This window comes from Lycorma delicatula, chromosome 8, assembly GCF_047948215.1.
Source record: "Lycorma delicatula isolate Av1 chromosome 8, ASM4794821v1, whole genome shotgun sequence".
NCBI classification, from domain to species: domain Eukaryota; kingdom Metazoa; phylum Arthropoda; class Insecta; order Hemiptera; family Fulgoridae; genus Lycorma; species Lycorma delicatula.
This window is the reverse complement of record NC_134462.1, coordinates 90,631,905-90,649,148: the sequence shown is the minus strand read 5'-3', so window position 1 is coordinate 90,649,148 and position 17,244 is coordinate 90,631,905.

The following is a 17,244-nucleotide window of genomic DNA, read 5'->3' as shown; positions in this document are numbered from 1 at the left end:
ACTAATATAAGTTAATTATTAATATAAGTTTTTTCAGCCGTAAAATAAAATTCATCCTTAATTTTTGATTAAAGTTTAGTTTTTTAAGTTAATCGTCGAAAGTTCATTTTATGATTAAAATTTTCTCTTTAATAAAAAGAAAATAAATAGAAACAGTCAACTTATGTGTAGTTGTCGTTACACAGCGAAAGGTAATATATCAATTTGTTGATCCGCCAAATCATCTTCAAAGTCTTTTGTGTAATTTTTTCTATCCTAATTAATTAGCATTTATATAATTTACCAGTAATGAAAACATTATTAACTTAAATTTTACACCATTCTACAAAAAAAAAAAAAAATAAAAAAAAAAAATAAAACAGTAACATCAAAATTGTATTGAAAAAAAAATATTACGCACTTATCTAGATTCGGTAAACTTTTATTAAAAGCAAAACAGTTTTAAATTTAGTTAGATAATGTCCATTGTTAATAGTCTATTAGCTCCACCTAAGTTTTTCTCCTTTTTTTTGAGGAGGAGCAGGAGGACGGGATAAATATGTTTTAATTAGTTGGAATTCTAATTCAGAAATTTGATTAAAAATCAGCACAGACGATTTGAAATTCTTTACATAATGACATTAATAATTTATTTCTCATTACCTCCTTTTGCAATATACATAAAATTAATGGATACGTTAAAAGATGGCCTGTGGTGTTGGTCAGATCACCTTGTTTATCATTATACAAACAGTGAGAATCATAATACTCATTGTAAAAACTAGGACTGTCTTCTGTGGGTTGAGTTTTATTATATAGTTGCGGCAGAATGGAGTCAAAAGATATGAAAAAACCTTTCGTCTCTAAAAAGTACATACAATGAAATCTTGTTTACTTAGATTTAAAAAAATTACGTCGTCCAGTTGAAGGGTCGTCACCAGCGAACACAATCGAACCGTTCCTGAACGTTTTGCGTCACTCTTTCCAGCATATGTCGAGGAATAACGATGGTAACTTCTTTAATCGCGTTGTTCAAGAGTTTGAGGCAGATATTTGTAGACGTCACTTTTCAGATAGCCCCCAAAAAAATCCCAGGACTTAGATCAGGAGAGCGAGGTGACTACTCAATAACGCCCCGTTGCAAAAGCAGACGTCCCGAAATATTTCTTGAAAAAATATACGAGAGCGCGATCAGTGTGAGTTGTGGCCCATCCTGTTGAAACCAGAAGTCCTCTGATTCACCTTTATCGAATTCTGTCAGTCGGGACCGGTGAAAGTTTTCCAACATGTCACAGTACGGTCGGAAGTCACAGTAACGGTGACGCACCCTTTTCAAAAATGTAGGATCCGGCAATGCCCAGAACAGACAAAGCGTACCATACGGTCACTTTCGGGCTGTGAAGAGATCTTTGGTGAAACAATTGGGAGTTTCCGATGTCCAGTATCGATAATTTTGCTTGTTTACGGTGCCTGAAAGATGGAAATGAACTTCATCGCTGATCCACACAACAGCCTCGGGACTGAAAGGATTCCGTGACGGAAAAACGGTTTCCGCTTTTTCCATTCTTGTTCAATCATTCATTCTTGAAGTAATCATTTTGTTCGTCTGAAAATTCAAATCAGCGTGCAAAATTTGCCTCGCGGATCTATCGGAATCTCGAATACAGCATATTTTCATGGGATAATGCTGTAGAGACGTTCTTACATCAGCGACGTTTTCAGATGTCTGATGGTTCTGGGACGGCCAGCTGGTCGTCTCGGTAATCCAGAACCAGTTGCCTTTACATTTGTTAAAAAGTATAGTTTTCCGATCTGGAACGGCCGCGCGTAGGAAGTGTTTTTGCGTCGCGATGACGGATTCTGGGTTTTAAAAAATGCTTCGATAACAGTACTGTTGTCACCTAACCAAGGGATGGCGCCAACTGAACTTAATCCTTCGCCTGAGCGAAACGGACCTCTACCCTCCGCCGATCGGTGACCTTGCAAAATTTCTAAATCCATTTTGCCGCACCCGGTAGTGCGGCTTTTTAATAAATCCATTTTGCTCTATAGATCCGTCAGAATTGTTAAAGATAGACGTACGTCGTAGGTCGACAGTCAACTGTAATTCACCCTTTCGTTAGTAATGTTATTGCAGTTAACTCCCGTCACTGTTGATCCGTTGGTATATTGGGTGATGCATAACGATTTTTATTCCTGTTGCAGATTGTTTTTGCTTTTTATGTATTTGGTCAAAGCCGTCGACGTTTTTGGTAAAAGGCGAACAGCTGCTTATTGTTACGCTCAATGGCAAGTAAATGTCAGTTTCTCTGTGGCCGCGGCCGCAGTAGTGGAATTTTTTCACTGTATGACATTCATTCCCGTTTTTCTTTTTCTTTCAGTTTTCCAAAAGTAGTTATATACAGATGTACGAGTAGATCAGCTTTATTAATTTTCATCCTTCATTATAACCTTTCTGCTTAAACGCACATTCAGTGTTTATTACCATCTATCCCGGGATTTTTCCCTGCTTACACACCTTTACCTCTCCTCCTACCTGTGTTTTATTTTAATTTACACATTTCCTTTCATTTTCTTTACAGGAATCCTTTGAAAGATTAAGACTCTATGTTCCAAGGCTCTATACGATTAATTAAAATTTTACTGAATAAATGTTAATTAGCTCTGTATATAAAAAAGATAAAATTGTGTAAAATTCAAGTGAAAAAAAAACAAACTATTTTTTTATTTAATCGTGCAGCATTAAAGATACGTTAAGTTTATAACCCCAGTTAATCTGTTTCAATAAGAGTTTACTCCTTGAAAAATAAATGTATAGGTTAGTTTTTAATTTAAATTGTTTTTATAAAGTATAAAAAGCTACTTCCTATAGAATATTTTTAATTTTTTTTGTTGTTTGTCGATAGATGTAATACAAATTACAACTGTTTAAACGATGTGATGAAATAAGGCGTATATATAATTGTATTAAACATTTGTCATAGTTTCATGTTTGTCGAGTTTATTTTTGGCACGCTCCGTTTCAGTTTATGACCTGAATTAACACCTGGGGCTAATTATCATTTATAACTATTAGATACAGTTTGGTGACGAGAAATTATTTATTACTTAAATATATAATTGTGTACAGTTACTTAAAGCATATTATACATGTATTTAAAGCAATCTTTGCGTGAAGTACCGATACGTTATTATTAATTTTTTTTTTTATTTAACATGAAAAAATTTGGTTATAACTATCATTCTAATTTCCCTACTTTTAACAGTTTCTCTACAATTTTGTACTTTATTTTAAAAAGAAATGTGTGTAAAACACATTGGTCCCCCTCTAATTCAGTCAGTAGTTGAAGTTGAGCGAATTTAATGTGTGTTGTACTATTCATTCTATCATCCAGAACTGTATTGTTTTAACCATTCAAATTTTATTTTTATCTGTCAATTCGTTTTTAACCGAATGCAAAAAAAATTAAAGGGATGGTTCTCGATTCGACCTCTCTTTTAAATAAAAAGTTTCTAGTCGACGTAGAGAATTTATTTTTATTTCTTTATTTTTGTCACGATTATTTGGTGTTAGGATTTTAAACCTTTTGGTGTTAGTCTAATGGTTAAACTGGTCATCGCAATCAGCTGATTTTCGAAGTGGAGAGTTTTAAGGTTCGAGTCTTGTAAAGGCAGTTGCTTTTATATGAATTTGAATACTAGACTGTGGATACCGGTGTTCTTTGGTGCTGACATTTGAAGTGCTTAGTGCTTACATTTGAAGCTGCAGGCCTGGCAACTGGTAGCAGTAATTGCATTTGCCTATAAATACACACACAACCCCGTTTATGTTTTAAAAAAATAAATCCCTGTGTACACAATATCTACCGTTATTATTTCGTTTTTATCTTTCCTCTACTATGGATGAAATATGAACATATTGTTGCGTGTTCGCGGCTCGATCAGGATGTGGAGATGTTGACAATTGCAAATGTTTATATAATTTCAATTTATTAGTTAAAGAACATAAGTAAAACAAGGCAAACCAATAATAATGACAATAGTAACAATAATAGTCATAATAGTAATAAGCGACAATAATTACAATAATGACAATAATAAATAAACAAATAATGATTGTAGTAATCACAACCACAACAACAACGATAATAATACCAATAATAATTATAAACTGTGGTAACATATAAAACAGAATTAATAATCGTCAGGTTTTATATACAGGTAGATAAATAATGAAAAGCAGAATTCAGTCCCATTGACAAAAGGCATTAGCATTACTTAACGCTAGTCTTAACACTTTTATCCACTAATCTTGTATTAACAACAATAGTACAATAGATTAGACAAGTATAAAGTTCTTTCACTGCAAATACCGTTGCTGTTCACAAATAAAAACTATCCCAACAATTTATGAATGACATTTATTACATAAATCACTTCACTTATAGTATTACAGTAACTCACCGAACCATTTCTTGTTTTCGTGTACTGGAATTACTTGTGACGTCACCTTAATCGCGTCGAGAACTTAATTCACTAGAAATTCGCTTTTTCACTATCCTCCTCGCAGAATACACTCACAGACTGATATAATAACGTTTCGTGTAGACTCATTTCGCAGAATTCATTTCAACCGGAGTATTTACATTCCTATCTTCTTCACCTGCCGGACTAGAACACAACTGAGTGTGAGAACGATCGACCGAACCCTTTCATTCCCACGCATCCCTAACCTGGGTCCGGTAACTTCTCACGTAAGAACATCTGTTTAAGTGTGTTTCAATGGGCAGTTTTACAAAAGACGATTGTTAGACGGACCTCTAACCTTTACTAAAAGAGTTCCTTTAGACCCTTTCTGGATTCCTCCCATTATATTTTCTACTACTTTCTTCTTAATTGGTAGAAATCGGTTACTCAGGTCCGCTGTATATATATGTTCTAAAATTTCGATGTTTTTTTTTTTTTTTTTTGTCTTCAGTCATTTGACTGGTTTGATGCAGCTCTCCAAGATTCCCTATCTAGTGCTAGTCGTTTCATTTCAGTATACCCTCTACATCCTACATCCCTAACAATTCGTTTTACATATTCCAAACGTGGCCTGCCTACACAATTTTTCCCTTCTACCTGTCCTTCCAAAATTAAAGCGACTATTCCAGGATGCCTTAGTATGTGGCCTATAAGTCTGTCTCTTCTTTTAACTATATTTTTCCAAATGCTTCTTTCTTCATCTATTTGCCGCAATACCTCCTCATTTGTCACTTTATCCACCCATCTGATTTTTAACATTCTCCTATAGCACCACATTTCAAAAGCTTCTAACCTTTTCTTCTCAGATACTCCGATTGTCCAAGTTTCACTTCCATATAAAGCGACACTCCAAACATACACTTTCAAAAATCTTTTCCTGACATTTAAATTAATTTTTGATGTAAACAACTTATATTTCTTACTGAAGGCTCGTTTAGCTTGTGCTATTCGGCATTTTATATCGCTCCTGCTTCGTCCATCTTTAGTAATTCTACTTCCCAAATAACAAAATTCTTCTACCTCCATAATCTTTTCTCCTCCTATTTTCACATTCAGTGGTCCATCTTTGTTATTTCTACTACATTTCATTACTTTTGTTTTGTTCTTGTTTATTTTCATGCGATAGTTCTTGCGTAGGACTTCATCTATGCCGTTCATTGTTTCTTCTAAATCCTTTTTATTCTCGGCTAGAATTACTATATCATCAGCAAATCGTAGCATCTTTATCTTTTCACCTTGTACTGTTACTCCGAATCTAAATTGTTCTTTAACATCATTAACTGCTAGTTCCATGTAAAGATTAAAAAGTAACGGAGATAGAGAACATCCTTGTCGGACTCCCTTTCTTATTATGGCTTCTTTCTTATGTTCTTCAATTGCTACTGTTGCTGTTTGGTTCCTGTACATGTTAGCAATTGTTCTTCTATCTCTGTATTTGAACCCTAATTTTTTTTAAATGCTGAACATTTTATTCCAGTCTACGTTATCGAATGCCTTTTCTAGGTCTATAAACGCCACGTATGTTGGTTTGTTTTTCTTTAATCTTCCTTCTACTATTAATCTGAGGCCTAAAATTGCTTCCCTTGTCCCTATACTTTTCCTGAAACCAAATTGGTCTTCTCCTAACACTTCCTCCACTCTCCTCTCAATTCTTCTGTATAGAATTCTAGTTAAGATTTTTGATGCATGACTAGTTAAACTAATTGTTCTGTATTCTTCACATTTATCTGCCCCTGATTTCTTTGGTATCATTACTATAACACTTTTTTTGAAGTCTGACGGAAATTCCCCTTTTTCATAAATATTACACACCAGTTTGTATAATCTATCAATCGCCTCCTCCCCTGCACTGCGCAGTAATTCTACAGGTATTCCGTCTATTCCAGGAGCCTTTCTGCCATTTAAATCTTTTAATGCTCTCTTAAATTCAGATCTCAGTATTGTTTCTCCCATTTCATCCTCCTCAACTTCCTCTTCTTCCTCTATAAAACCATTTTCTAATTCATTTCCTCCGTATAACTCTTCAATATATTCCACCCATCTATCGACTTTACCTTTCGTATTATATATAGGTGTACCATCTTTGTTTAACACATTATTAGATTTTAATTTATGTTCCCCAAAATTTTCCTTAACTTTCCTGTATGCTCCGTCTATTTTACCAATGTTCATTTCTCTTTCCACTTCTGAACACTTTTCTTTAATCCACTCTTCTTTCGCCAGTTTGCACTTCCTGTTTATAGCATTTCTTAATTGCCGATAGTTCCTTTTACTTTCTTCATCACTAGCATTCTTATATTTTCTACGTTCATCCATCAGCTGCAATATATCGTCTGAAACCCAAGGTTTTCTACCGGTTCTCTTTATTCCGCCTAAGTTTGCTTCTGCTGATTTAAGAATTTCCTTTTTAACATTCTCCCATTCTTCTTCTACATTTTCTATCTTATCTTTTTTACTCAGACCTCTTGCGATGTCCTCCTCAAAAATCTTCTTTACCTCCTCTTCCTCAAGCTTCTCTAAATTCCACCGATTCATCTGACACCTTTTCTTCAGGTTTTTAAACCCCAATCTACATTTCATTATCACCAAATTATGGTCGCTATCAATGTCTGCTCCAGGGTAAGTTTTGCAGTCCACGAGTTGATTTCTAAATCTTTGCTTAACCATGATATAATCTATCTGATACCTTGCAGTATCGCCTGGCTTTTTCCAAGTGTATATTCTTCTATTATGATTTTTAAATTGGGTGTTGGCAATTACTAAATTATACTTCGTGCAAAACTCTATAAGTCGGTCCCCTCTTTCATTCCTTTTGCCCAGCCCGTATTCACCCACTATATTTCCTTCCTTGCCTTTTCCAATGCTTGCATTCGCTGAGTTAATTACTCTAAAGTCACCCGACCAAAAGTCGCCTTCCTCTTCTCACCGAACCTCACTAATTCCTACTATATCCACGTTTACCCTATCCATTTCCCTTTTTAAATTCTCTAGCCTACTAACCTTTTTTAAGCTTCTAACATTCCACGCTCCGACTCGTAGAATGTTATTTTTTACTTTTCTGGTGACCCCTTCCTTAGTAGTCCCCACCCGGAGATCCGAACGGGGGACTATTTTACCTCCGGAATATTTTACCAAGGAAGGCGCCTCCATTATTGCTTTTGAAAATGCAGAGCCACATTTTCTTGGAAAAAAAAACAGCTGTAGTTTTCCATTGCTTTCAGCTGCGCAGTACTCAGAGGACTGAGTGATGTTGATATGGGCGTTTAAGTCATTGTGACTTACGCCCCTAACAACTACTGAAAGAGCTGCTGCCCTCTTTCAGGAATCATTCCTTAGTCTGGCTCTCAACAGATACCTCTCCGATATGGTTGCACCTTCGGTCCAGCTACTCTGTATCCCTGAGCACTCAAGCCCCCTCACCAACGGCAAGGTTTCATGATTCATAGAGGAGGTGCTACACATGTATAAATGGTTTTCCACCTTTTAATTTATTTTATTGATTAGTGTATATGTCGGTAGGGCTTTTTTTTACATGAAAGAAAGAAACAGCCGCTATCAGAAAGACGGTATTCTCCGGTATTAATTATAAAAGATCCATTACTACTGAAATATAAGCCGACAACGTTGAAGGAATTTCCGCTATTTACGTAGCTGAAAATGTAACCCCGAAGTAAATTTTTAATTCTTTTTTTTTTCATATTTTATCCTAAGAAGATTAATAAGAAAAGTTATGGATTGGTTGCTATAAACAGTAAAAAATATGAGAAGTTCAGCGTAAACAAGTCAAATTAGAATGTGTTGTGCTACTCGAAGAAAAAACTACTTTTATTATTAAAAAAAAAAAAAATAAGGCAGATGCTATCGATAAAGATAATTAATAAAAGAACTATCGACACGATAAAGAAAGTCTTCATCGTCACGGTGCATCATTTCATTTGCGAAATTAGCAAGTAAACCATAATCTGTAGACATTAAATCTTGCAAACCGCTAAAACTGTGTGATTTACTCTTTCATTTCATGTATGATTAATCAGTGTACGTGAGACTTGGGAAATATTATGTAGCTTTAAAAACTCCGATAGATGATTTTGAAACACTTTGTATAAAATTGTAATTTTTAGGGACTAAATATAATTCAAATGTTCCTGTGTTATAATAAAATATAGACATCAACTTACATCTATTCTTATAGAACTTTTTAATCAGATTTTAATATTTCTTTAGCCGAATCAATATTTTTCCTCGTTAGGTAATGTTATAACCGCTGAAAACTTACTTTTTGGCAGTAAAAAACAATTTATGAGCTAAGTTAATTAACTGGGTACAGTCGAACTGTCTTCGATCACTCTGGATATTCAAAAAAATCCCTTTCGGCACGCCGGAAGGCGGAGGTAGATTTCACCGTTGCTAAATTGGGGATAAAAAACATTTCCACCTTAAAGTTCAGAAAAACTTCAAATTTACTCAATACGACAATGGTTTCTTGTTTAGTATACTACAAGCCTCATCTTCTTACAATTCCAGCAACATTTTGTTCATCCCTTTCCGTAGGTTTTAGGTAATGTTTACAGGGAAACGACCACTTTAAACCGATTCGATACTGTGTCTATTAAGAAAGGTATGATTTTTTTTGTCCTCAAAATCCCTTTTTTTACACCTCCTGGGCCAATGGTTGGTTATAACAAAAACCTTTACTACATAAGTTTTAGGCCCTTATTCAGAGAATATTAGGAACTTAAACGAATTCGATGTTTTACTTAATAAGAAAGTTATAGCGATATTTTATTTTTTCGAAAAATCCCTCCCCCCCCCAAGGTCCGATTTTTGCCGTTAACGAACTCGACCGAGATTTTGGGACGAGTTATTTTTAAGGAACAATTTGAAAGCGATTGGCGCAAAATTACGTTAGTTATCGTGTTCACAAAAAAGTGAAATATATATGTACATATGAACTTTTGAGGTGACGGTGGTTTTGGGGTCTGGGGATTGTGAAACGCGAAGATGTCAAAATTTTTCCTAAGTCGAGAAGCTATTGTAATAGCTACCTATTTACAATAGGTAGCTTTCTTATGAAATCTACCTAACATATATATATATATTTTTTTTTTATCGATTCAGTCGTTTTGTTGTCAAAATTACTTCTTATAATACATTATTCCGATAAAAAAGTAAATTAACAAAAATATAGTTCCGAATTATTCAAACGCGTTTATTTTTTATTCGCGTTGAAAAAAAGCCCATATCATATACTGTTGGAAGTTACGTCTAAGTAGTTTGGTGTTTCATAGAAAATGAAAGCGTTGTCGGTTCAGATAAGTAAATTACAGCGTTCTGATTAAATAAACTTGAAAATTTTCAGTCTGTGTAGTTTATACAATATAGATTGTCAGTATGCATGTTAGTGTATTCGCCGTTGTGTAATAGCGGTTATCTAATAAAGGAGGAAAACACATAATTAGTTTGTTTTACTTAAGAATTAACTTAAGTCCGTAAAAAAAATTAAAATTAACTTCGTCGTTTTTTTTTTTTATTGTAGATGTTTTATTTAATTCACTATTAATAAATTATTTTTGATGACTTTTTCTTCATTGTATATTCGTTTTAATTGTGCTGCAGTTTGTTTTGTTTAGCACGCGACTTTGTCAATTTGCATATTTACTGTGGAGATTATAATGCAAAAGCTACTCTTTTAGTATGCAACAAACCATGCTATAGTATTTAAATAAAGAGGTTAGGTTAAGGTTAAAACTGTTTAATAGTACTCGCAAAAGGAACTTGTTTGTATCGGTAGACGTGTATAGTATTTGTATTTGTTATATGGTATTGTATTATTCTTATGAATATTATTTTTTCGGCATTGCTAATGTAATTTTAGCGCCGTAGTAAGTACTAATTTATTATAACGAGAGGTAAAATTATTTTATAGAGATTGAAAGCGGATTTAATCATTTTTTTTAGATTTTTAGTTATTTTTTGTGATAGGATCTGTATTTCGCTTAGGATCAATTCCACAATTCATTTTCTACGGTAGTCTGCGAATTAGTTGCTCTTAATTTTTTAACGGAAATAAACAGTTAATTTTTTATTATCAGAAAAAATTGTTTTAATTAGAAAAGTTTTGATTTGGAAATGGCTATGTTTATAGCGTCCTCTACTTGTTTTTACCAGTTCCTAAATATGTATGAGTATATCTATTGAAGTATGACATATACAGGTATGTCAAGAATTACTTACGAATTGGGAATGAATAAACCGAATTGAGTGGAATATAGAATAAGTACCGATAAATCAATGCACGGTAGTAGGAAGACTAAACTTTAGAGAAGTATCTCAACGAAATCTCAGAAGTATCTCAGTTGAAATTTTTTACGGTCATCATCAGACTAACCGGTAGACCGAATCGTTCTCATCAAATTATACAAATATCAAGAACATAGTAACATTGAAGATCTCCAGACCGGTTCGGTTGATCCGGTAAGCTTTTAAAACCTATATAATTTACCTTCTGAAGGACCACGATAAGAAGCATATAAACCGTGGAAAGAAGGCCTCTTGCGTCGTCTTTATTTCGGATGGCTGCATTACCGATCGATGATTTTGCGTTCAAGTTGTATTGTTTTACTTATTCTTTTCCGTCAAAACTTTAAAAATAATTATTTGAGATGGGCCAGCCTTTTTTCTTTGGAGAAACCTCTTCCATCCCAAAAATCGTGTTGTGTTTGGTGAACCAGAACTAGAATCTTCCTGCTCTACCTTTTAATCATCTGCCAGATTCCCTGTTTAGCCTCCGGTAATTACCATCCAGATAATACTTCAGAGGATGATATGTATGAGTGTAAATGAAGTGTAGTATTGCAGTCTCAGGTCCATCACTCCTGAGAAGTGTGGTTAATTGAAACCCAACCACCAAAGAACACCGGTATCCACGATCTAGTATTCAGATCCGTGTAAAAATAACTGACTTTACTAGGACTTGAACGCTGGAACACTAGACCAAGCCGGTGGGTTCTTAAAAAGAACTATAGAAAATATGATCATTAAAGTACTGTACAGTGTAATGAAATCCAACAGTGGTAGGTCATCTCCTCAACCGGCATCTACAGCCGACAAATAAGCTACTTATTTCCATTTTAAAAATTCGGCAAATATTCTGTTTTTTTTTAGTTATTAATCTGTTACCATAGAAACATTTTGTTACATGTATGCCAAAATAAAAGTATTTATTTTTATTTTTGTAGACATATATAGTTTTTGACCTCAATCTGTCCGATTGTTTCTCCGGAGTGTAATGAATTATTTTTTTTCAATAACTGGTAAACTATTTTTTTTCTTTGTAATTATATTTATCATTATTTAGAAAATTGTTATGATTTAAAAACAAAAAAATGTTTGTTTATACTGTAGTACCATCTTTAATCTTAAAAAGATAATTTTCAATAAAGTTCTTTTTCATACTTTGTGTAAGTAGGTTAATATTTTTAAAATACTTAAAATTATTAATAATTTAACACATTGTCAAGGTCAAATATTTTATTCCGTATCAGTATAGTATTTTGATGTGTATACATTGTAGTAACTTGTTATTACCGAGTATATTTTGTTGTTGAGTGTTTCTTGTGTGTATCTTAAGGTTTTTTTAAGATTATTTTTAGTTATCGTAGGTAATTTACTTAGTACAGTTTTTTACGTCATTTGGTAACTAAGATAAGTTTTTAATTAAAAAATATCTATGTATTATTCTTCAATAAACGTTAGAAATATGTAACTTGTACTATAAAACAATATTTTCTCTTTTATTTATTGTTTTTCAGTATTTTAGGCGACTGTTCTGCTTCGAAATATTTATATTATTTTTTTCTACACGGAAATTTTCATGGTATGTTATAGATATTAACTTACGATATTTTAATTACACTGATAAACACAGGTTTTGGCACGTGAGTTTTTTTTGTGTTTCTAACGTAGCTTTTTATGCTGAGTTCAAAAATATTATCAGAAATTTTCTATTGTCCACAGTTTGTGTGTGGTAACAATTTTGAAGTTTTGCTTTGCGGAATTCTACGTATTAGGTAGATTTCATAAGAAACCTACCTATTGTAATGGGTATCATGATTCGACTTCTGGAAAATTTCAACATATCTTCGCGTTTCACATCCCCCACACCCCGAACCCACCGACAACTCCATAACAACTTCATCATAGACATAGCTCTACAAAATGGAGACTGTACATTGATTCTTTGGTGTACAATCCCAACAAGTTTCTTCAGTGCTGGAATATATGAGCAAGATATAGTTTTATTAAATAGAGAATCCCGTAAAATTTTGTGTATATATTAATAAAATGAATTCTTTGGTTAAAAAGAGGATTACGTAGAAGTACCAAATTCTGTTACGAAATTAAAAAGAAGGAAACTTGACCGTTTATTTTAAAATTAATTAATCTTTCTGTTCCAAGATTTTACTTTTCGGTAGAAAGAACATCACTTTTTTGAACATTAACAGATTTAGAAAGCAATACGACAAACTAATCAAAGCAACATTAATTAATACGTACTCTAAAATAAACTTTCTGGGACAATTATCAGATCCTTTTCCCATCAAAACCGGCGTAAGGCAAGGAGATGGATTTTCTCCACTACTCTTTACCTGTGCTCTTGGAAAGGTAGAGAATGGAACAAAAATTTAGAAAAAAATAGTGGATAAGACTGCGAACTAAAGGACCAAAATTAAGTCTGTACCTCGCTGATGATATGGAATTATATAGCTGAACAACAAATTAAAGAATTAAAAAAACAAGCCGCTATAAAACGGGCCTAACAATCGCGTTTGAGAAAACAATAATTTTGATTAATGATAAAAACTGCCCTAATTTTTTAAGTATAAATAAAAGGAAAAGATAGAAAAAAGTGGATAATTTCAAATATATCAGACAATTGCTCAGTTGGAATTCATTAGATAAAAAAGCGTTAACAGTTAGAGCTAATGAAATGGAATTAGCTTTCCAGCTAACGAAAAACAAGTACGATAAACATTCTTTTTCAACTCAAAATTTCGACACTATAAAATTGTGATAAAGCCCAGAAGCACTGTATGCGGTAGAAATCATAAGACTGTGCGGCAAAGTTCTACTAGAAGATCTACAAAAAGGAAAGGAAAATTATAAGAAACGTGTTTTAGGTCCTAAATTTCAAAATAAGTAAAATTAATTCTAAATAACAAACTGCACAAAATTAAAAAACCTATCATATACGATGAGGAAAGACGAATTGCATTTTACTCCATTTTATTTAGAATGAATAATAGTAGATCGACTAACAAATTATTGATTTCGTCCAAAGTAAAAAAATGAAGGGAAATGGTTCACACGAGTCCAAGAAGGCCTAAAGAACTGAATAAATTATAAGAAAAAGAGAATTAAAAGATGAAAATGAAAGGTTCCAATAAGTGCCACAACCAAAGAACAGAACTGACCTTACTGAAGAACGGAGGAAATAGAAATCAGAAAGAATGAAGAGTTTTTGGGCAGACAGAAAAACAGAAACAACCGCAAATAAATAAACAATCTAACGTATTCCAAGGTGACTTAGGGAAAAAAGTGAAATTTAGTCGGCAAAACTGTTTAGAGTCTAACAAAAAAAAAAATGTAAATTGATTTGTACCAGATATTTTGATTCCTATTGAAGATGTTTGTGAGAATAAGATTTTGTTAAACTGTATCTTTTTAACGTGATTTATACGTTGAAATTAACTATTAATTTTAATAGTTAATTTTAATTAATAATTAATCCCTTATCGGATCGGTGTGATGCTCAGCCGTTCCTTTTTTTCCTGTTTAGCCTCCGGGAAACTGTCAGGTATTACTTCTGAGGATTATATATAAGTTTGTGAAATGTAGTCTTGTACAGTTTCAGGTCGACCATTTATGAGATGTGTGGTTAATTGAAACCCAACCACCAAAGAACATCGGTATCCATGACCTAGTACTCAAATCCGTATAAAAGTAACTAACTGCCTCTACTAGGATTTGAACGTTGGAACTCTCGACTTCGAAATCAGCTGATTTGCGAAGACGCGTTCACCACTAGACCAACCCGGTGGGTTAACCAATTCTTTCTTTTTCGTGTTTACCTCCGGTAATTACCTTACAGATAATATTTCAGAGGATGATGTGTTAGTATAAATGAAATGTAGTCTTGTACAGTCTCAGTTCGACCATACCTGAGATGAGTGGTCAATTGAAACCCAACCAACAAAGAACACCGGTATCCACGATCTAGTATTCAAATCCTATAAAAGTAGGATTACTAGGATTTGAACGCTAGAACTCTTGACTTGCAAATCAGCTGATTCGAGAAGACGCGTTCACCAGTAGACCAACCCGGTGGGTTAATCAATTCTTTCTATTTTGTCGTAATATAACGTATCATATTTGTTACAAAACCTTCCTCATTTATCTGCTTTATGGATTAAAATATTTGTATTAAGAAGACTAATTCGGATGTTTTAATAGACGCGTTACGAAACTCGTTTTTTTTTTGCAACATCATGCGATCCATTCTCATCTGTTTTTAATCTCTCTTATTTTATTACTAGATTTCCTGTTCATCTTTATTTCAGCATCACATTCTGTTCTTTATTTTTAACTCCTGTTTGTATGTTCTACTACCAAGTGTAACGTATGCCTTACGTATTCCTAGCTATGATTTTCAGCTGTCACATTTTTTTTTACTTTTGTTTCCTGTTTAATGTTATTACTATGTTATCATTCAAATATACTATTTTTGCGTATTTTAGTGCTTACTTGAAATTCCTACTCGTAATGCATTCCTGGTAATCTGTTCTACTGCCTAGCTGATTCTGCATAAGGTAGCAATCCTTAGGCATCAAACCTTAATTAAAATAAAAGTACTTCAGTTGCTTTAGCCTGTACATGAATCTGTTTGATTAAGCATCTCGTTGGAATCGGTAATCCAAATCTTCCTATCTCCTCGGCTTATCTGTATCATTACGTTCAGATAAGTAATGAATTCGAAATATGAGAAGCCAAGAGAATTATTTTCCTTTTTCAATTTATATTTGTTAGCAGATGGTATACATCATTACGCTTAATAAGTGGTTAATATTAATCAGTGTTTATAGGATTTTTATACTTCCTCATTTGTTTTCTACGTAAAAGGACTATTGGTACCGGCATGGTTTTTTCTTTAACAAACAGAAGATAAAACCAAGCCGGTTTTAGGTCAAATTACTTCAGTAATTTGACCTATCTTTTTCCTCCGGTAACTACCGTTCAGATAATATTTAAGAAATTCAAATTCAAATTCACGATTGTTGTATATTTTTTGCAATTTTTTCGACTGTAAAATTAAAAAAGTTTCACTTACAATGTTTATTTGTTTTTTAATTTTTACGTTTTCTTATTAATCTTTTTATTATAAATTTGTAACGTACTAGTTTCTGTTTGATAAAAAAATTGTATGATTTTTTTTATATATAAAGCTTTCCACTACGGTTATCAGTTTACGTTCTGTAGTATTTTACAAGTAGGTGATTTATTTAAATTTTAATGATATATTTACGTAAAATATATATTATATATTTTACGATATATTTGAACTACTATTCAAAATTTTTCGTTATTGTTCTTGGCTGTTGGGTAAAAGTTTTACGCGTGAGCGTTGTATAATGTATGTATGATGCAATCATACTTACTTATTATTATTTAAATACGTAGTATTTTAAGTTTGTATTTATTTACGTTTAAATATTTTATATTTATTGGCTTTTCTACAAATGATTCGCGTTAATTATGCGATAAGTGATATAATAGTATAAATGTAGGGAAAGTTTTTTTTTTTTGCTCGGGTGTAGTTTAATTTCAATTTACTAAATGTGGTGGGGAAGAAAATATAACACACCGTTTAGGGTTATAACTTGTGTATATTATTTTTAAAAGAAGGGGGAATTATTATTTTGAAAAGGGGTCACCGGGCCAGTAGTTCCAATGCCAGCGCGGCTGTGACCCGCATATCTGCTTTGCGACTGTGTATACTACACTGTTGTAGATCTGTCCGCCCGCCCGCCTTGCGCTTATGTAACTTCGCCAAGATGGCTGCTGCATTCCTGACGTCATTATTACGCGTCAGTGTTGTTGCTTGTTCGCTTGTTATTGCTCGCTCAGAGGAATCGTAGTCGTAGGGATAAATTTATTTAACCACTCGATTTTTATTTTTTTTTCTACGTGTCGCTTTGCTAATTCTTTTATCTTCATTTCGTTTATTTTTTCTTATCTTTTATTTTTTTTGTGGTTGTTTGCTTTTGCCGAATTCGTCTACTAGATAAAAACGGATACGTTCCGCCGATAAAAATAAATCAATTTATTACTTGCTACTACAGACGTCGCCACTGACACTATTCTTGTATGAAACGCTCTGGGGTTTTTTTTTATATTTGTGCAATCTTTTATTCTCACACATTCACGTTTACGAGTATTTACGCGTACGAGCTATCTTAATTCTTGTCTCGTTAAAAGAATACTTCCATTCTAGCTCCATTATAATCTGTTACCGAATAATAATAATTTATTACACAATACGCTGGTCTTTCTCACCATCAAATTAAATTGTAAAGAGGCTTCCATTATTGTTGTTAATTTTTATTTTTCCTTGTCGACTCATCATTCGTGAACCCGTAATTTGCTAGTTAATTAAAATTTTTTTCTTTAAATTCGTAATTG